The sequence below is a fragment of the Macaca mulatta genome, chromosome 14 (genome assembly GCF_049350105.2).
Source record: "Macaca mulatta isolate MMU2019108-1 chromosome 14, T2T-MMU8v2.0, whole genome shotgun sequence".
Taxonomy (NCBI): Eukaryota; Metazoa; Chordata; class Mammalia; order Primates; family Cercopithecidae; genus Macaca; species Macaca mulatta.
Window position 1 is genome coordinate 3547560 of NC_133419.1, and position 18734 is coordinate 3566293.

General features: G+C 48.3%; 1 protein-coding gene across 15 annotated transcripts in view; it reads left to right on the forward strand.

Moving 5' to 3' along the window:
* SHANK2 (SH3 and multiple ankyrin repeat domains 2) overlaps positions 1–18734 on the forward strand; it is a 671410-nt gene that overhangs the window by 20090 nt on the left and 632586 nt on the right. For 13 of the 15 annotated variants that reach the window (XM_077961772.1, XM_077961773.1, XM_077961777.1 and 10 more), the window contains one exon: positions 7642–7741. The exons of the other annotated variants lie outside the window; for them this stretch is intronic. The gene's annotated coding sequence lies outside the window, so the exon portion shown is untranslated. The remainder of the gene's footprint in view (positions 1–7641; positions 7742–18734) is intronic. 15 annotated transcript variants of the gene reach the window in all.

Here is an 18734-nt window from a genome sequence, read left to right on the forward strand (position 1 = left end):
GGGGAAGGAGCATCCTTCTTTAATGGATGTCGTTAAAATTTCCTAGAACCCAGTTGCAGATTTCTTAGAGAATTTGTTGAGATATAATTTACATACCATTGTGATTCACCCTTTGAAAACCTGCAGTACCATGTTTTTTAGTAAACTAGGGGGATTGTGCAATCATCAGAGTCGATTTAGGAACATTTTCATCCCCCCTAATAAAGACCCCCAAACCATCAACCTTACTCCCTGCTCCAGTCTTCCCTTTCCCAGCCCCTGACAATGACTCATCTGCCTTCCATCTCGGTGGGTTTGCCCGTTCTGAGCATTGCATGTAAGTGGAATCATGCCAAGTGAGATCCTTTGTGACTGGCTTCTTTTGTTTAGCATCATGTTACCAACGTTCCTCCGTGTTGTAGCCTGGGTCAGGCCTTTCTTCTTTTTTGATGACTGAATCATGTTCCATTTTAAGGCTGGACCACAATGCATTTATGCATTCGTCAGCCCAGGGATGTTTGGGTTACCTCCACTTTTGAGCTGTTATGAGGGATGCTGCCATGAACATTCATATACACTTCTTTTTTTTTGGTAGACATGGAGTCTTCTGTGCTGCAGGCTGGCTTCAAACTCCTGGGCTCAAGCCACCCTCCCACCCCGGCCCCTCAAAGTGCTGGGATTACAGGTGTGAGCTGCTGTGGCTGGCCTGCATGTTTTTGTGTGGATGTATGTTTTATTATTTTTAGTTGTATGCCTAGGAACATTGCTGTCTCTTATTGAAACTGTGTGAAAGTTTTGTCCTTTCGTTTTCCACGATGTACTTTTAAAAAGACTTAAAATTTTTACAGTTAACCTTTGAACAATGTAGAGGTTAGGGGTTCCAACTCCCACACAGTCCAAAGTCCAGGTATAACTTGTGACTGCCCCAAAACGTAACTACTGATAGCCTACTATTGACTGGAAACCTTACCGATAACATAAACAGTCCATTAACACCTGTTTTGTATGTTATACAAACAAATAACCTTACTTTAAATAAGCTAGAGAAAAGAACATGTTACTAAGAGAATCATAAAGAAGAGAAAATATATTCACTCCCCATTGAGTGGAAGTGGATCATAGTAAAAGGCTTCATCTGTATCATCTTCATGTTGAGTGGGCTGAGGAAGAGGAGGAGGAGGAGAGGAGGAGGAAAGGAGGAGGAGGAGAAGGGGTTGGTCTTGCTGTCTCAGGGGTGGCAGAGGTGGGAGAGTATCCACGTGTAAGGGACTCGTGAAGTTCAAACCTGTGTTGCTTAAGGGCCAACTGTATTTTTAAGATAATTGCAGTTGTAAGAATTAGTACAGAGATACACGCAGTTTACCCCCATAGTCTCGTCCTGGGACGGTATGATAGCATCACAGCCAGGATGCTGATGTTGACACGGTCGAGATTCAAATGCTGCCGTCCACACCAGGACCCCTCACGGTGCCTTTTTAGGGCCTGACCCACTTCCTTCTGCCCCTACTTGCTCCATAAGCCCTGGTAACCACTCATCTGTTCTCCATCTCTGTAATTTTGTCATTTCAATAATTATACAGAAATGGAATCACACAGTAAGTAACCTTTAAGACTGGCTTTCCCCTCCTTGGTCAGCACAACTTCCTAGAGATTCACCCAGGTCTTGTGTATCAAAAGTTCTTCCCTTTTTATTGCTGAGTAATGTTCCATGGTGTGGCTGTATCAGTTTGTTTAACCACTGAGCTTCTGAAGGCCGTCTGGGTGGTTTGCAGTTTTTGGCTATTATGAATAAAGCTGCTATAAACGTTAGTGTATAGGTTTCTTTGTCTTTTTTCTTTTCCTTGAAGACACCCGGCCCTGTCACCCAGGCTGGAGTGCAGTGGCATGATCTTGGCTCCCTGCAACCTCTGTCTCCCCGGTTCAAGCCATCCTCCCATCTCAGCCTCCCAAGTAGCTGAGACTGCAGGCGCATGCCACCATGCCCAGCTAGTTATGTATTTTCAGTAGAGACTGGGTTTCACTACCTTCACCAGGTTGGTCTTGAACTCCTGGGGTCAAAGTGATTCACCTGCCTTGGCCTCCCAAGGTGCTGGTATTATAGACGTGAGCCACTGCACCTGGCCCATAAACATAAGTCTGAATTTCTCTGGGACGAATGCCTAGGAGCGTGGTTTTTCAGTCACATGAGAGTTACATATTTAGGTTTTTAAGGAACTGCTACACTGTTTTCTGTAATGGCTATACCATTTTGTATTTCCACCAGCAATGTGCGAGATCCAGGTTTTCCATCAGCAATGTGATTCTTTATTTTCTCACTAGCAATTAGTGTCAACATTTTTCATTCTAGCTGTTTTGATAGGTGTATGGTCATATTTTGTTTTATTTGCATTTCTTTAATAGCTGGTGTGTTGAACGTCTTTTCATGTGCTTATTTGCCATCTGTATATCCTCTTGGAAATGTCTTTTTCTATCTTTTGCTGTTTTAATTGGATTGTCATTTTATTTGTTTGTTTGTTTTTACTGTTGAGCTTTGAGAGTTCTTTATTCTAGACACGAATTATTTGTTAAATATGTGGTTTGCAGACATTTTTCTCCCGCTCTGTGGTTTGTGTTTTTCTCCTTTCAGCAGGTCTTTCTCAGAGCAAAAGTTTTTAATTTGGATGAGAACTTATTTGTCAATATTTTTGTCTGTGGATTGTGCTTTTTATATTGGGTCTATGAACTCTTCTGGCTCTAGATCCTGAAGATTTTCTCCCATTTTTTTCTAAGAGTTTTAGTTTTGTATTTTACATGTAAGTTCATGATTCATTTCGAATTAATTTTTGTATAAGGCAAGACACTTAGGTTGATATTCATTGTTTTGCTGATGGATATCCAATTGTTCCAGCATCGTTTGTTGAAAAGACAATCCTTTCTCCATTGAGTGGCTTTTGCACCTTCATCAGCAATCATTTGGGCATATTTGTGTGGGTTTTTTCTGGACTCTGTATTGAGTTATATTGCTATGTGCCTGTCCCTCCACCAGAACCACACAGCTTTGATTACTGTACTGTATAATAAATCTTGAAGCTGAGTATATTGATTCCTCCCCCCCTTTTTTTTTTTTGCAAACGGTTTTAGTTTTTCTAGTTCTTTTGCCTTTCCATGTACTTTTTTTTTTTTTTTTAAAGTCACAGTCCCGCCCTGTTGCCCAGGTTGGAGGCTGGAGTGCAGTGGCGTGATCTCAACTCACTGCAACCTCCGCCTCCCAGGTTCAAGCAATTCTCCTGCCTCAGCCCCCCAAGAAGCTGGGATTACAGGTGCGCACCACCACACCCGGCTAATTTTTTGTATTTTTAGTAGAGACGGGGTTTCACTGTGTTGGCCAGGCTAGTCTCAAACTCCTGACCTCAAGTGATCCACCTGCCTTCGCCTCCCAAAATGCTGAATAATCTTGTCCATATCTACGAAAAAATTTTGCTGGGATTTTGACTGGAATTGTGTTCATCATCATCACCTGCACGTCAGTTTGGGAAGAACTGACATTCTGACTATGTTGAGTCTTCCCATCCATGAACAGGGATTTTAGATCTCAGTGTTTTTAGATCTTTGATTTGTTTTCATCAGTGTTGCATAGCTTTCTGCATACAGTTCCTGAACGTGTATTGTTAGGTTTATACCTATTTCTTTTTTCTTTTTTTTTTCTTGAGATGGAGTCTCTGTCACCAGGCTGGAGTGCAGTGGTACAATCTTGGCCCACTGTAACCTTCACCTGTCAGGTTCAAACGATTCTCCTGCCTCAGCCTTCCGAGTAGCTGGGATTACTGGTGCCTGCCACAATGCTCAGCTAATTTTTATATTTTTAATATAGACAAGGTTTCACCATGTTGGCCAGGCTGGCCTTGAACTCCTGAACTCAGGTGATCCACCCGCCTCGGTCTCCCAAAGTGGTGGGATTACAGGTGTGAGCCACCACACCCAGCCTGTAATCTTTTTATGCTCACTTTCTCTGGCTTTGGTTATCAGGGTAGTACTTGCTCCATAAAATAAATTAAGAAATGTTCTCTCCTATTCTACTTTCTGGAAGAAATTGTGTAGAATTAGTATTAATTATTCTTTAAGCATTTCATAGAATTCTCCAGTGAACTCATTTAGGTCTAAAGATTTCTTTTTCTCAAAAAAACTGGAGTTTAAAAATTATGAATTCAATTCCCTTAATAGCTGTAGGAAATGATTCAAATTACCTTTTACAAATTGGGCAAGGTGAAGTAGTTTGTATTTCTTGAATAATTGCTTTATTTCATCCACATTGTCATGTTTATGTGTATAGAGCTGATATAGTATTCCTTTAGTACCTTTTTGATGTCTGCAGGGTCTTTAATGGTGTCTCCTATTTAATTCCTGGTATTGGTAATTTGTGTTGTCTTTTTTTCTTTGTCAGTCTTGTTAGAGTTTCGTCAATTGCGTTGACTTTTACAAAGAGCCAGTTTATTTTCGCTGATTTTTCTGTTGTTATTCTGTTTCCTGTTCATTTTTTTCCCACTTATATGTTTATTATTTTCTTCCTTCTGCTTGCTTTGGGTTTGTTTGGCTCTCCTTTTGCTAGCTTCTTGAGGTGGGAACTTAGAATTTGATTTGAGATTATTCTTCTTTTCCAATATATGCCATAAATTTCATGAACACCTGAAAAGAATGTGAATTCTGCTGTACTACAGTGGAGGCAGGTTCTACAACTATCACTTTGATCTTGTTAATTGATCATATTACTGAGTTCTTCTGTATCCTTGCTGATTTTCCTGTCTTATTCTATCAATTGTGGAGAAAGGCTTGTTAAAGTTGTATTCAGTTATAAGTGTGGATTTATGTCTTCTTTCTTCAGTTCTATCCATTTTTGCTTCATGTGTTTTGCTCCTCTGTTTGGTATATACACATTTAGAATTACTATGTCTTCTTGGTGGAGTCCTCTCTTATCGTTATGTAACGTTCTCTTTGTGGTATTTTCCTTGCCTCAAAGTCTATTTTATCTAATATTAACATAGCCACGATTGCTTTCTTTTGACTTCTGTTCGTAAAAGGTATCTTATTCCATCCTTTTACTTTCATCCTACCTATGTCATTATATTTGAAGCAAATTTTTGTAGATCTTATTTAATTGTAGCTTGTAAAATCTACTCTGCCAATCTCTGTCTTTTAACTGGTATATTTTGACCATTTACATTTAATGCAATTATTGATACATTAGGCCTTACATTTGTTATTTCAGGTTTTCATTTTTCTATTTTTTCCTGCCTTCTTGTGGGTTATTTGAACATTTTTGAACATTTTTTAGGGTTCCATTTTGTTTATGTGTATATCTCTTTGCACAGCTTTCTAAGTGGTTGCTCTGGGTATTATATCACGTATACTTTATCATCTATTGTGATACCAGTTTGAGTAAAATATACAATCTTCTTTTATGTCTCTTTACCCTTCTCCATTTATAAATGTTAAATATTTGCTCTATACATTTAGAACCATATCAGATTGTGTTGTAATTTTTGTTTCAACCATCAAATATAATCTATAAAACTCAAGAAGGAAAGCCTATTATATTTACCAAACTTTTGCTTACCATACTCCTTTTTCCTTCCTAATGTTCCAAAACTCTGTCTTTTATTATTATTATTTTATTTAGAAAGGTTTCCTTTTAGCTATTCTTTTAGATTAGGTCTGCCAGTGGCAAATTTCCTTAGTTTCCTTTCATCTGAGACTATCTTAATTTTCCCTTCATTCTTACAGGATATTTTTGTTGGTATAGAATTATGAATTGAGAGTTCTTTTCTTTCATCACTTGAAAATTACTGTGCCACTTTCTTTTGGTCTCCACAGTTTCTGATGAGAAATGTAAGTATTGCTTTTCTCTGCCTGTTTTCAATATTTTTTCTTCATTATTAGTTTTCAGAAGTTTAATTCTCATGTATATTGGTGTGAATTTTCTTGGGTTTATCCTATTTGGGATTCATTCAGCTTCTGGAATCTGTAGGTTTATATCTCTCACCAAATTTGGGATATTTTAAGTACTTTTTTCAGACCCTCCCTCTCTTATCTCTCCTTCTGACATTTCAAGCACTTAAAGTTAGGTATTTTATTATTGCCCCGTAACTCCCTGAGACTCTGTTTATTTATTTTCAGTCTGCTCCACTCTATTGTTCAGTTGGGGGTAATGTCTATTGTTCTGTCTTCCAGTTCACTGATTATTTTCTCTGTCCCCTCCATTCTGCTGTTGAGTCCATCCACTGAGTCTTTTGTTTCAGTTATTGTATTCTTTAGTTCTATCATTTTCCTTTCTTTTTTTTTTTTTTTTTTGTAAGATGGATTTTGACTCTTGTTGCCCATGGTCTGGAGTGCAGTGGCATGATCTTGGCTCACTGCAACCTCTGGCTCCTGGGTCCAGGTGATTCTCCTGCCTCAGCCTCCTGAGTAGCTGGGATTACAGGTGCCCACCACCACACCCAGCTAATTTTTGTATTTTTAGTAGAGATGGGGTTTAGGCATGTTGGCCAGGCTGGTCTCGAACTTCTGACCTCGAGTGATCCACACACCTCGGCCTCCCAAAATGCTGGGATTACAGGCGTGAGTCACCGTGCCTGGCCAGTTCTATCATTTTCACTTGATTCTTTTTTATATCTTTGGTGAGATGTTCTGCTTCCTTGGTGAGGCTTTCTGTTATTTCTTCTGTTTCTAGCATGTTCATAATTGTTCGTGGAAGCATTTATCATGGTTGCTCTCAACTCTTTGCCAGACCATTCTGACATCTCTGTCACCTCTGTGTTGGCATCAATTGATTTTATTTTTTCAGTTTGAAATCTTCCTGAACCTTGGTTTGATGGGTGATTTTCTATTGAAACTTGGACATTTTTGTATTATGTTATGAGACTTTGAGTCTTACTTAAACCTTTTTTTGTAAGCTAACTTTTCCTGACGCCACTTCCACAAGGGAACGTGGAAAGGGGCGTCACCTCATTACTGACAGGTGCTATAGAAATCCAGGCTCCCCGTGCTGCCTGTACTAATGCCAGAGTGAAAGGAGGATTTGTTACTGCCTGGTGGGGATGAATGTGCCAGCTCCTGCCTTTGGTCTATTCGATGCCACCCTGGCAGGGATTTGGTGCCTCATTATAGCCACACAGGGTAGAAATCTAGACTCCCTACTCAGCCTTTGCTGCTGTGGGTGGGGCTGAGGTCACAGATTTTTCTGCAGTGTCTGGCTGGAGTAGACCTCTACTTGTCTAAATGTATTGCCCTGTTAGCTGCCACTTTCCCAGTCTTTAGACTAAAGAGAACACGCTTTTGTTGTGGTATTGTTCCTGCTCCTGTTGACTTTTCTGGGTCGCTGGCTTATTCAGCACCATGTCTGGGAGGTATGAGGCAAGAAGAAAACCCAGAGAGCTCACACCATGTCCCTGGCTGGTCTGCCTTCTCTCCACCTTGAGGAGCGTTATGTTTGTTTTATATACACCATCCTGAGTATTAGTTGTGCTTTGTGTGAGGAATAGGGAAAAATGTGTCTACTCCATCTGCCCGGAAGCAGAAGTTCGATCCCTGGTTTTTAGCTCAGAAATATCAGAATCTACATGAGGTTTTAACACGTGCCTCTCCACAGTCTCTGTCTGACCATGCCCTGGTCTCTTTGTCTCTCCACAGGTCTGGAAATCTCTCCAGGCACCCTGTTTTGGCCCCCTAGAACACAGACAGTTCCTGCTCGAAGAGGCCATCTGTGGGGCTCAGTCTGCCAACACCTCTGGTGAGTTATAACATTTTCCCCTGTGCTTGTTACCTGCAAGCCAGTGGCCACTGTCTGGTTTGGTCCACCTCCCCGCCTTTGCACTGTGGCCAGGGGACTTTCAGTTTCTTTTGTCAGGCCCTGTGTGCCTTGTGCTTGTGTTTGGGTGGGAAGAAGGTGGGTGGCATTGTCCTTGGTGGCCCTCTTGTGTGACCTTGTGGGGTGTGAAGGGGACTATGCCTCTGGCTTCTGAACTGTGCTCTGAGCTGTCCTCACCAGTGTGCCCATGCCAGACCCAGTCAAGGTGGCTGCAGACAGATGAGTGGTGCAGGCGCTTCCAGCTCTTCTCCATCATTTTCACATGAACGGGGGTGTGCCTGGTGGTGCCCACATGCAGGGAAGGGTGCACGGAAGCTCAGGCCTGTGTGCTCTGCAGAGGCCAGAGCGTGGTCTGGTGCTCAGTGGCCCTTTTCTTGAGTGCCTCCTCTGTGCCTTGCTGGTATCACCTCACCTGTAATGTGCTTAAAGGCCCCGTCTGCTGAATATCTTATCAACGTTGACCCTGACTACCACCAACTCCATGCAGAAAATGGCATCACCACCATTTTCAGCGAGGACACAGGCTCTCAGCAGTTAGATACTTGGTCATGGTCATGTGGGTATCGAGTGGCTGAATCCAGCTTGGCTGACCGCACACTGGGCTCCTGCTGGTACAGGACCCTGCCTCCTGGCATGGCCTTGTATACCAGGGGCCGTAAAGACAAATCTGTATGGTCCAGAGCCCCATGGGCAATTTCTCAGTCCTTCTGAGCTGTTCTCACCAGTGTGCCCATGCCAGACCCAGTCGATGTGGCTGCGGACAGATGAGTGGTGCAGGCGCTTCCAGCTCTTCTCCGTCATTTTCATGTGGACGGGGGGTGTGCCTGGTGGTACCCACATGCAGGGAAGGGCCTCTGAGCTGCATGGGCCTGCCCAAGAAGCTGTGTCAGATATGCTTTCCTAGTTGTGTACACCATGAGATCTTAATACTGTGGAAGTGCTGTACAGTCATCCCTCGGCACCCAAAGGGGACTGGTTCCCGGATCTCCCGTGAATACCAAAGTCCATGGATGCTCAAGTCCCTGATTTCATACGGTGCAGTATTTGCATATAACCGAAGCACTTTCTCTCATACACTTTAAAACATCTCTAGATCATGTATGATACCTAAATGATGTAAATGATATGTAAATGGTTGCTATACTGTGTTGTTTAGGGAACAATGATGAGAAAAAAAGTCCGTACGTGTTCGGTACAGATGCAACTAAAAAGTATTTCCAATGTGTGTGTGGTTGGTTGAGTGCAGCGAAACAGAAGCCGTGCACATGGAAGGCTGTTTAGGTGCCGATTGTGTATCTCTGCTTCACCCTCCACCACCCCACGAGAATGCACACGCTGGGGTCCTAAACACGGCAGGCAGGAGCGGAATGTCGGAGTCACAGCCCCATGCAGGACTACCCTTGTCCTGGTCACCATCGCAGTTGGGCGGCCTCACCTGCCTGGTTTTCCTGTCTCCAGCTCCACAACTCACCAATCCCGTCTGAAATCCAGTCGGAGTCCCGCTCTCCCCGTGTTCGGGCCCTTCTCTGCACCCGCACGTACCTCCAAGTCTCTGAGTTCCCTCTCAGCCTCTGCTGTCATTCGCTCCCAGGTGTGGACAGGTGTCCTCCCGGGTGGAGGGTGCTTCTGCCTTCCCTGGCTGTCTTGGCCGAGGGCTGGGTCTGCATCCTCCACAGTCCCCCTTGTCTCTGGCCGATGCTGCATACTTGTCCCTTGCGCAGAAGCACTGGTCTGGTACATGGTTCCTGATCGAAAGCCGTCACAAGGATGCATATGAGAACGTGTGACCCTGCTGGAGAAGGTGGTCCACCCCTTTATCCTAGGGCAGGAGCAGAGAGGGAAGGACATTAGTTCCTGTCCGCCTGGGAAGGAGCATGTGTCCCTGCAGGCCCGGGGTTGAGCCACTAAGATGCTGTCAGCAGTCAGCTGCCTTTGGCTTCCTCGGAGCTTGGACTTGGTACTTGCCAGTTATTCATTCTCTCTCCCGGGGCTGGGGCAGAGCTAAAACCCATGGTGTGCATGCACTTCTGCCTTTAGAAGGTGCCTGCGTCCGGCCAGCTGGGCCTCGGTTTGCAGCTGGGACCTGTCTCCCTGCAACTCCCTTCTTAGCTCCTCCGGGAGCTTCGTGAGGAAGGAACACTTGGGCGGTTGGGTTGAGCTTTTGCTTCTCACTGGGAGCCTGTCTCTCGGGAGCTGTCGTTGGCTCTCAAGTGTTGGGGAGCGCTTGCTTCCGGAGCAGCAGCCCTGCAACCCTGGCGACTGTGATTAAAGGGAAGGAGAGAATGAAAAGCTGGCCTGGGCAACTCATGAAGGCCGGGAGTGAATTTCTTTTAGTTCTGTTTTTCTGGCCAGGGTACTTTCAGCCCACACAGTTGGTGACCTCGGGACAGGGGAGCCGTGCTGCTTTCTGGGAAGATCAGTCCCCTCGGCTGGAGGCAGGGTGGTGGGGTAGGTGGGGCTTTCCTTTTGGGGATGTCAGTGCTCTGGGAGGCCCAGGTGGTCCTGGTCCTGGTGCAGGGAAGGGTGGGGCAGAATCACTGACTTGGCCACGCTCACCTGGGCGCTTCTCCCTCCAGCAGCTTCTCCTGCTTCCTCAGGTGTCCCAGTTCCACCCTAACAGGAGCCACCAAGGGACCCTGCTCCTCAATGGCTCTCCTGATGTCCTCAGACCCCCATTCGTCACGAACATTGTTGTGTGGCCACCTCACGCCCCCATGCCATGGCTGCAGTGTCATTTTACAGTGGAGACTCCCAGCGCCTAAGCGCCTGCGTACATCCTGGGTTTCTAGCCTTGTCTACTGATCACCTCCCCTTGCTGCTCAGAAAAAAAACCGGAAAATTACCCTGGAGGGGTAATTGAGTGAGCAGCCAGGATATCATGTAATTAGTGGCAGAAGGGTTCCACTTAGCAGTAATGGAATTAACTGACAATGTTGCAATTCTCATTGACTGTTGAAGAGGCTAGATTAGATGAATTTGAAGATTTGGCTTTTCCTGAGGTGTTCTTTGCTATTGTCTCAAATTATATTTTTCACTTGTTGGTGTAATCAGACCCCTAATGATTAATGACGTGACCCGAGAGGATATGCTCCAGGGGACCCTCCTGGGTGGGGAAACAGGGTATCAAGCGGCATTTGCCAGGGCAGGATTGGGGCGAGGACCCTGTCCTCTGCAACTTCTCTGGCCACCGTCTCCTGCTGGGCACCCACTGCCTTGTGCCCAACCAGAAACTGGCAGACTGTGGTGCAAGGGTCCAATCCTGCTCATTGCTAATTTTTATAAATGAAATTTTGTTTTTATTTTAAAAGTCTTAGCAAGATACACATAATACAGAAGTTACCATCTTCATTTTTTTTTTCTTTTTCTGAGACAGAGTCTCGCTCTGTTGCCCAGGCTGGAGTGTAGTGGAGCGATCTCGGCTCACTGCAGCCTCCGCTTCCTGGTCTCAAGCATTTCTCCTGCCTCAGCCTCTCAAGTAGCTGGGATTATAGGCACCTGCCACCACGCCTGTGGGTGTCTCAGGGAGCTGTCATCGTGAACTTGGTAAGGGGAACAATTAGGGCTGCAGCAGCCTTGGGGAACCCCCCGAAGCAGGACCCCAAGGAGTCAAATGGCAGGATCCTGTCAGCAGTACAGATGGACCGAGCTGGAATACCCCGCTGCCCTCTCCTCCTGCGTCTGTCTCGGACACTGTCATGTTTCCCCAAGTCCGTGAGGATGAGGGAAGTGCTGGCACCGCATCACGCTGTCTTCATTGCCCCCCCAAGACGTTTTTCTCTTCAGCCCTGGGGCTGCCGGGCTCATTCTTGGAGCAGGGAGAGTGCTGTCCACGTGTGGAGAGTGTGTGTGTGTGTGTGTGTGTGTGTTTTAAGACGGATTGTGCTGTGTCCCCAGTTCCTTCAGCAGACGCCTGAGTCTCTTGGCATCCACTGAGCCCCAGGCCAAGTAGAGGGAAGTGGGTGGATGGAGTGAGCTGGTCTCCAGCTGCAGTGGATTTCCTGACACTTGCAGAACAGTCTGCCGGTAGGGAAGAAGTGAGATGAGTGTGAACAGAAACAGAAGCACGTTACATGAATATAAATATATACCTGGGCCGGGCGCGGTGGCTCACGCCTGTAATCCCAGCACTGTGGGAGGCCAAGGCAGGCGGATCACGAGGTCAAGAGATGGAGACCATCCTGGCTAACACGGTGAAAGCCCGTCTCTACTAAAAATATAAAAACATTAGCCGGGCGTGGTGGCGGCACCTGTGGTCCCAGCTACTCGGGAGGCTGAGGCAGGAGAATGGCGTGAACCTGGGAGGCGGACCTCACAGTGAGCCGAGATCGCGCCACTGCACTCCAGCCTGGGCGACAGAGTGAGACTCCATCTCAATAAATAAATAAATAAATAAGCCTGTGGATTTCCAATGAAGAGGATAAGGTGGCAAGGGCTGAGACCAGGTGCTGAGACCAAGTATGCACCACTAAGTACTGGGATGGTTTTGCAGCCCCTGGAGACCACCTGGGACTGAGGCTGCCTTTGGAAGTTCCCTTGCAGATGATGGAAAACTGCTGTTCTTCACATTCTGGGGTTACGGACTTGTTTGAGCGTCTGTTGAGTCTTGTGAAGAATGGACGCCTCAGCACACACCCACGTCCTGCGTTGAATCCTCGGCGGTTTATTGCCACTCCCAGAGAGTCCCCACCGGGCGCCAGGCATCTGATGATTCTTATGAAGAATGGACATGTCCTGCTCTCCCAGCGAGCCCCCACCAGGCGCCAGGCAGTCCCCTGGGATCTAGTCTGGCAGAGACCCCCCCAGTATATCTCTCTAGGCAGCTCACGGCAGGTGCTCTGTTGAGGGGACCAGATGAAGACCTTCACCTCTAGAGCAGATGCACTGTTTGGTAGTCCAGGGACACACACAGCACGGAGGGTCTCCTGCAGGAGCACCCACACGTTGACACCAACGCAGTGTTCCTGTCTGCTTTGTGTTGTGCCACAAGGGATGGCTGCTGCCTGGCTTTGCAGCTCTCTCAGAAGTTCACTGAGTCAAGATTGAGGAGCTGGGTCTGTGTATGACGACGTGTGTGCTGGTGGGAGGGCGCCACGGCTGTTCCTGATTCTGAGAGGAGGCACAACTTATGCAAGGGTGAGCACCTAGGTGTGTCCCTGGACAGGGAAGCCTGACACCCTCCACACCATACTTGGCTGGGCTCCTATGAACTGAAGCTCCTGAAGGTCCCTCCTGTGTCATCGCTGCACATGGGTTTTCTTGAGGCATGGCGTGGTGGGGTGTGTCTGATTGGCCTGCCTCGAGAGTGGCTCACTACAAATTGTGTAGCAGATTTCTTGATGAGAACAATCGTGGCAGTCCTTGCAAGGCCCTGTGCTTTTCCTCAAGTCCTTACCCATAGCGACATTTGTCCTGGCCTGGACATGGGGCTGGCAGAGCCTCCTGCTTCCTGATTCAGCCTGACTAGTTGCTGACCAGCTCCTTCCATCTGTGGTGAGATGAGGAGAGCCAGGGCCTGAGAGGGCATTCTGCTTTGGAAGCACAGTGGCTTTGAGTCAGAGGACTGGGCTTTATTCTGCTCTGACCTTTCCCCTGACAGTGGGGCCGAGCGTCCTCGCTGGTGAGGAACAGTGGCTGACGGTGCATCTCACTTCTGCAAACGCCTTTTCCTGGAGACATATAATGTCGGGCATTCCAACAGGATCATGAAATTTCTTTTTCTTCCATTTCCTGGCCTGTGATCTCCCAGAGTTTAGTAACCTCTGCTGTAAGTCAGAGGGTGTGTGTATGCCTTAGATGCAATTTATGGAGCACTTCTCTCTCAATAAATAGTCTGGTCTTCTTAGACTATCTTAAGCCTCCAACCTGCCTTTGACAGATAAGGAAACTGAGGCTGGAGATTCAGTAACTCATCAAGGATCACACCTAAGGGAATTAGAATCAGGATTCCAAGCCAATATTTCGTATCCCAGAGACTGCCCATTGGTCCCCTTTGCTATGCCAGCCACTCTATCCTGGGAGCTCCCTTGAGGCAGGGCTGTTTTATACCCATCTGTAATGTCCACGGCACCTGCCTAGGACTCAGGAAGGGAGGGTGGGGAGGGACACTTGGGTGCACAGCCCTGTCCTGGCAACGTAACATTCCCTGGAGCTATCCGAGATTTGGAAAACAGCATCGGGCTAGGGTTTATGGGGTTGGAATTCTTTCTCCCCTTGTTCTATAGCCTCACTCAGTCCATCCTTGGAGTCCTCTTCGCATGCTGGGCTCTGGGGCGTGTCCCTTCTCCCCCGTACTTCCCCATCTCCCCTGACACTTCTGCTCGGGCTGCCCTCCTTCCCAGGACAGCTTCTCCCTGCCCTGGCACATCCCACTCAACCAACGATGCCCACTTCAAGCTCATGCCCCTCCAGGGCACCCTTCTGCCACACCGAGTACACAGTGGGGCCCCTGGGAACACCACTGCATGGCTTTCTGTGCCGTGTCCCCCCGCCCCCCACCCCCCACCGGGTTTAAATACAGGGATGCTGGAACAGTTGGATGTTCAGGGCAGCTGTAGATTTCTTCATGTGTGCGTTTTAGGTGTCTTAAGGCCCTTAAAAGCTTTTCTTGGGAGCCCTCAGACTGCCAAACCCAGTGTACCCCTTGGATGCCAATCATTCTTTTTTTTTTTTTTTTCCCAGTGGAATTCATTGAAAGTTAGGTAAGCCTGCCTCGGAAGCAGGCAGGAATGCAGAGGAATTCCTTTCTCGGCATTTCACTCTCCAGCCTGGAGAGGCGAGAGTGACCCCGAGTGTGCCACCTTCCAGAGATGCCTGGTGCAGGGTCAGCCTCCAGCAACGGTGTCATGCTGAGGACTAGTTAGAGCTGTTCAGATTCTGGAAATGGGGACCGGAAGACCTGGCTGAGGGAGAGACATGGGGTCACATGGGGCAGCTGGCCCTGGCGTCCGTGCTGTCCCGCTCTGTCGATTTGCTTTTGCTTCTTGGTTAAACTTTACCTGCATCTCAGCAAAGCACTGAAAATAGGTTAGAAACTTGCTAATTTCCCCTTTTCTTGGAAAGAAGAAGGGAAAAATCAGAGAGAATGTCATTCAACCAAAACAAGTAAACAAGCAAACAAACCTAATGTAGGAGGCTTGGCCTGAGACTGCTGGAAATGAAATTTAAAATGGGCCGGGCATGGTGGCTCACACCTGTAATCCCAGCACTTTGGGAGGCCAAGGTGGGTGGATCACCTGACATCAGGAGTTCAAGACCAGCCTGGCCAACATCGTGAAACCTCATCTCTACTAAAAATACAAAAATTAGCTGGGCATGGTGGTAGAAGCCTATGATCCCAGCTACTTGGGAGGCTGAGGCAGTAGAATCACTTGAATCCAGGAGGCAGAGGTTGTGGTGAGCCAAGATCCCGCCATTGCACCCCAGCCTGGTTGACAGAGTAAGACTTGGTCTCCAAAAAAAAAAAAGAATTTATAGTGTTGGTTGAATCCAAATGTTCCTGTTTTGTTTTTTTTTTTCCTTTCCTTCCATGATTCTTTCTTTTCTTTCTTTTTTTTCTTTCTTGAGGCAGGGCCTCACTCTGTCACCGAGGCTGGAGTAAAGTGGTTCAGTCATAGCTTACCGCACCCTCAACCTCCTGGGCTCAAGCGATCCTCACTCCTCAGCTTCTTGAGGAGCTGGGACTACAGGCATGCACCACCATGCCCAGCTAATCTTTTTTTTTACTTTTACTTTTTGTAGAGACCAGGGTCTTGCTGTGTTGCCCAGGGTGGTTTCAAACTCCTGGCCTCAAGTGATCCTCCCACCTCAGCCTTCTGAGTAACTAGGACTACAGGTGTGTGCCACCATGCCCATCTAGTTTTTTTACTTTTATTTTTTGTAGTTGCTGCGTCTTGCTATGTTGCCTAAGTGGTCTCGAACGCCTGCCCTCAAGTGACCCTCCTGCCTCGGCCTTGCAAAGTGCTGGGGTTGCAGACTTGAGCCACTACACCCAGCCTTGACATTTTTATTATATTAGAAATTATCAACTGTTTACTGAGGTGTCCCTTCCCTGCCCGGCCCTGGTCAGCATCCCGTGAATGGGCCGTTGGGGGAGGTGGAGTGCTCCGAGCCCCTGCCTCCTGCCTCCTTCCCGGGACTTGTTCTGTGTGGCTCCAGGGTGGCCCTCATCACTTAGCAGTCCTGAGAAAGAGAATGAGTTTGTAGTAGCGGGAAGTGCATTCTTGGTCTTATTTTCTGTGTCTCTGCTCAGGCTTAGACTGGGGCCGTCTTGGAAGGTGACAGTGGCCCCAACTGAAACCTCAGCGGGACCCTGTTCTCAGAAGCCCTATTTTCCCCTAAAGTGCAAGGGTGTGGCTGGCAGGGAACAGGCGTCAGGGTCTCGGGGTGAAGTGTACCTGCCTCGGGAGTCCCTTGCTGCGGTCTTCACCCTGGGGGAGGAGGTGAGCAAGCAGCACCCTGTGGTGCCTCTTCCCGTCGGAGCCTGTCGCCTGAGAACTTGTCCATGGGGTCCCTTCCTGGCACAGGCTCACTTTACAGAGGCAGTGCAGCTGGGAGGTGTGCCGGGTCCTGTTACCTGCCCAGGGGACGCTCCTGCCAAGCCGCATCATCAGCCCAGCAGGGGCCCTCTGCCTACGCCCTGAGCTGGGAGCCTGGTGCCGCGGTTACCATGTGAGCACACCCCTTCCAGATCATTCCAGTGGAGTTTATGGGGTTTTTTTTTTGGATTTACATCTTTGACTTTTATAAAAGTAACTTATGTTCTTGAAAATCCAGCCAGACCTCGGTTTCCCCACCCCTGGCCTTCAGTTCTCCTCAGAACAGGACAGCTGTGTTCGGGGCTCCCCAAGGTCGCCCCCACTACCAGGTTCACTGATTCGTGAGAGGGACTCACAGAGTCCTTAGTGAAGCTGTTTTGGTGACAGGCAGGGTTCATCACAGCGAAGGGTGGAATCAGCAAAGGCAAAAGGCAGGTGGGGCAGAGTCCAGGAGAGACCAGGCGCCCGCTTCCCCTGTCTTCTCCCAGGGCGGCATGTGGACGGTTCCCAGCGAAGATGTTGACAGCACACAAGGAGTCCAGCCCTCTGCACTATGCTCCAGACCCTCAGAGCCAGGCTTTTCCTGGGGGTTTTTCACATACGTATGACTGGCCTTAGTCCCCAGGCCCCCCAGAGGTCACGCTGCTACCATGTGGCCTGGGGTCCCCACTGTAATGCGTGTTGTCAGCACAGGCCACATGATGCCGCTCAAGACCCCAGGTGAACTCGGGCACTCTTACTGCACAGGATATTCCCAGGGCTCAGAGGGGATCTCCCATGAGCTGGGTAAAGACCTCGTCTTTCTTTTTTTCCTTTTGAGATGGAGTCTTGGTCTGTCGCCTGGAGTGCAGTGGCACGATCTCAGCTCACTGCAACCTCCGCCTCCCCGGTTCAAGCAATTCTCCTGGGGATCCCGTCTTTCTTTGGAATGTGTGGGGTTTGGACAACCCAGGCCTGCTGAGTTAACCCTTTATTGCACTGTAGTATTTAAATGTCGGGCATCTGGTCCAAGCTGCACAGGATCAAATCTTGGTTTGACCACTTATTAGCTCTCTGATTTAGATACTTTTTGTATCTCTTTGTTTTCTTGCTGTTGAAATAGGGGGTATCATAGCACCTACGTCTTAGGCATGTGGGAGATTGACTTGTTGGCAAATGCTGAGCACTGAGGTCTTCGCAAAGGTTCGCTGCCTCCTCACCATCTCCAGCAGACAGTTGGGGCACATCTCCCTAGACCCTGCGCCGCCTCCTCACAGATGGTCATTACGTTGGTGTGACCCTTGATTCTAAAAGCTGACCCCACCCTTGCAGGTGGTACCTGAGATCACTGGAACCCCACAGGGCCACCTGCTCCGTGAGCATGCCTGTGTGTGCAGTCCTGTGGACACACGGTGTTTTCCAGATCTCAATTTACTTCTTATTTTGCTGCCCCACAGAAAATTTGGAAAACAGAGAAAAAGGGTCGAAGTCACCCAGCCCCAGTGCCAACTAGCCTGGTGGCATCTGGCTCCGTTTCTTCTGAGGCAGTTTCCCACGGCTTTGGCCCTGGGTCAGTGCCATGCTCATTGTTGCCCCTTGCGTGCCCATTGACTTAACCAGGGCAGGTGACTTTGACACCGCGGGCAGTGGAGCCGGCCAGGTGCATGGAGACAGCCTTGCTGTGCCCTTTGGGTGGTACTTGGTCAGGAATCCCACATGGACAAGAGGATTGTCCATGGTGTGCTCTGGCTGGCCTGTGACTCAGAGACTTCCCAAAGGTCTGTGTGCTGGCTGCTTTCCCGGTGGGTCATTCTGGCCAACATCGGCCCCTTTTGACACCTGGGCAGAGCCACCCGGCAGCCAGCTCCTGAGGAGGGGTAGCCTGAGATGTGGGTATGATGCTGAGCATGGAGTTGGAAGACCCGGGTCCTAGCTCTGCCTTGTCTGGCTGACGGACTGGGAGTACCCTCACCTCTCTGACCTCAGTCTGTGGACCTCTGAAATGGGTTCAGTCATCTGCCCACCCACCAGGTAGGCTGTTCTTAAGGTACAAGGACCTGAGCTGCAGTGAGTGGCCGGTTGTGCGTCCACTGTGCTTCTGTGCACATTCTGAGATGTGGTCCCGTGACCTGTCTGGGCCCTGAGGGGAGGAATGAGGAGGGGGTGGGGCTGGGGAACCAGTGGCCTCTGGGGTGAGGTCCTGATCTGGGCTGCCAAGAGGCAGAAGGATGAGGCCACCAGGCCCATGCAGATGCCTTAAAGGCAGGGAGTTATTTGTGCAACTTGCACCCTCATCGTCAAGCAGCCATTCATTCACTTGGCACACAGTGATTAAGCACCTACTGTGTACCCGTGAGCCATATGGGCACACCCCTCCTCCACACAGCTGTGAAGAATCAGAG